The sequence below is a fragment of the Rousettus aegyptiacus genome, unplaced genomic scaffold (assembly GCF_014176215.1).
Source record: "Rousettus aegyptiacus isolate mRouAeg1 unplaced genomic scaffold, mRouAeg1.p scaffold_m13_p_3, whole genome shotgun sequence".
Classification (NCBI taxonomy): domain Eukaryota; kingdom Metazoa; phylum Chordata; class Mammalia; order Chiroptera; family Pteropodidae; genus Rousettus; species Rousettus aegyptiacus.
This window is the reverse complement of record NW_023416306.1, coordinates 141,006,048-141,008,620: the sequence shown is the minus strand read 5'-3', so window position 1 is coordinate 141,008,620 and position 2,573 is coordinate 141,006,048. Positions and strand designations below refer to the sequence as shown.

Below are 2,573 nucleotides of genomic sequence, written 5' to 3'. Positions count from 1 at the left end.
CACCAGAAAGTAAGGAAGTGCTCAAAGAATGATGGGAACATGTCAAAAAGACATAGGAACCAGCATGAAGGGGCTAATAAATAATAATAGTAACTGGTAATAACACATTGAACAAAATAGAAATCCATGAACCTACATGTATATAAACAAATAAATGAATGAATATATAAAGAAGCGAGGGAAAAGAAGAAGCTTTACCTTATGAGAGCATGCCAAATAAAAAAATACAGAGGGAATAATGAAATTAGAAAATCACCATTTGGCAACTGTCATGGTAATAATGGATTTAATCAAGACTCTACAATGGATTTAAAACAAATAGATGAAAATCTGATGAGGAGCAGGATATTTACATAATCTCAAAGCATCTCTCAAAAAATACTTAGTCATTGCTTATTAACAGATTAGTACTTAATAGTTACTAACTTTATAATAGAGTAACCAGGCAGAAAACATCAAAGCCACGTGAGAAAAGTGAATGTCAAGAATAACAAGACAAATAAATACATGCCTCCTGACACTACACAATGTCACTTCTGTAGTATTCCTGCCAGAAATGTAAAAAAGTCTGAATCTAATCATGAGGAAATGTCAGATACACCCACATTGAGAAACATTTTATAGAGTAAATTTTAAAAACTGTCGATATCATGAAAGATAAGGAGACTGGGAAACTGTTTTGGACTTAGGGAGACTAAAAGCAGTGAGAACTAAATGTACCACATGATCCTAGGCTGGATCCAGAACTTTAATGGATTTTATTGGGTCATTATTGGGACAATTGGAAAATTTTTAGTGAGGTCTAGGAACTAGAAGATAATAATATTCAACGTTAATTTCCAGTGGATGTGTAAGATATAGAGTCTTCATTTTAAAAAAATATACACTGAAGTATTAAGGGGCAATGGGGCATCATGTCTATAACTTTCAAATGGTTCAGAAAAAAATAATATAGATATATAGAGAGGGGATAACAAGGCAAAAGTGGTAAAATGTTAACTAACGTAGGGGAAGAAAAACTCGTCCTGCATCCTCTTATGTTATTTATCTAAAGCCTGCAAATTAAACTGACAAAAGACAGATTAACAGGAGAAAACAGTTAATTCATATACACACATGAGCCAGCAAAAGAAGTAGCTGGCTCTTCATTAAGTTAAAGGCTTATATACCTAATTTAACAGGGGAAAAGAAGACCAGAGAAAAACCTTTTCTGGGAAGAATAAGTAGTTTTCTAATGGATTTTAAGGATAACCATCAAGAGATGAAAAAGCGATAATGCCTGTCTACACAGGTATGAATGGCTTTCTGGCTTCTTCAGGGCCATAAACCTTCCCTTGAGAAAGAATTTGGGGTAGGTTTTATTCATATTCTTCCTTGTGGAAGTAGATCTGTCTAAAAGAAGGAATTTATGGTAGCCTTATTTCCCAGAAATTACTTCTTTTAGTCAGGTGAGGGAAGAGCCAAGGAGGCTTCTTTCTGCATCTGTTGATTCTCAAATGTCTTAAGTTTAAGATAATATTTATACCAACTCTGGGGTTCTGAGTGGGTTCCTACATTAGCAGTTGGGAAATGCCAATGTATATAGGAATTCTCGGTACTATTTTTTGCAAAATTTCTGTAAAATTGAAATTATTTCAAAATAAAAGTTTTTAAAAGATGTCGCCCCATCTTCCTAAATGGGAAGCTTAATTAAAAAAAAAAAAATAATACCAACCCATTTCCTTTCTTAAAGAAGTGGCAACTCTGAAAGGTGAATTAAATGTAAAAGAAAAGCTTTAATTTCCATAAATAAGTGAATAGTAAGCTTCTGTCCTTGAGCAGGAGAGTCCTGCAAGGAACATTAGTAACTCGATCCAGGTGGAACAAGGTAGTGTCCAGGATCCTCAGAACTCTTCAGGAAGAAATGCAGCCTTCCCTGTCAGACGGCAGATCTCAGGCTGGGTGTAAGATAACCACTCGCTGCTGACAGCCTTCTGGATTATGACCCAGGGCAAAGATGATCTCGTGTCCAGTGTGATTTTCTTGTCCAAATTCTTATCCTACAAATTAAATAATGTTCAGATCTTCACACTAAAATAACGGGTTCTCGTTTTTCTATTTTGCCAAATGAAAGTTGTCATGCTTTCCACTACTACTAGTAATACAAGCAACTCCCATGTACTAAATACTCTGTATCTGGACGTCTCCTAAATATGTTATGTGCATTGTTTTATTTAATCATCTCCATTTCCCTGTGAAAGACCAATATTATTCTTTTCATTTTACAGATAAGGAAACCAGATGTTCTGAAAGATTTAACTCTCTAGGATCACAAAGCTGATAAGCAATTGCGTTTGGGTTTGAACTCGGCATTAATTAATCACTATAGAAGACACTGTGCTATGCTTCCACATTCTGTGGTTCTCTCTGGACTCCAGCTAATATTAATAACCTAGGCTCAAAGTTCTGCAAAAAGTCTATGGCCATGCCACCCTGCACACGCCTGATCTTGGCTGATCTGAAAAGCTAAGCAGGGTCGGGCCTGGTTAGTACTTGGATGGGAGACCACCTAGGAATACCAGGTGCTGTAGGTG

At 35.9% G+C, this 2,573-nt stretch overlaps 1 pseudogene; it reads left to right on the top strand.

The window, feature by feature from the left end:
• The first annotated feature begins 2,454 nt into the window (after positions 1-2,454).
• On the top strand, positions 2,455-2,573 carry LOC118601442 (annotated as a pseudogene).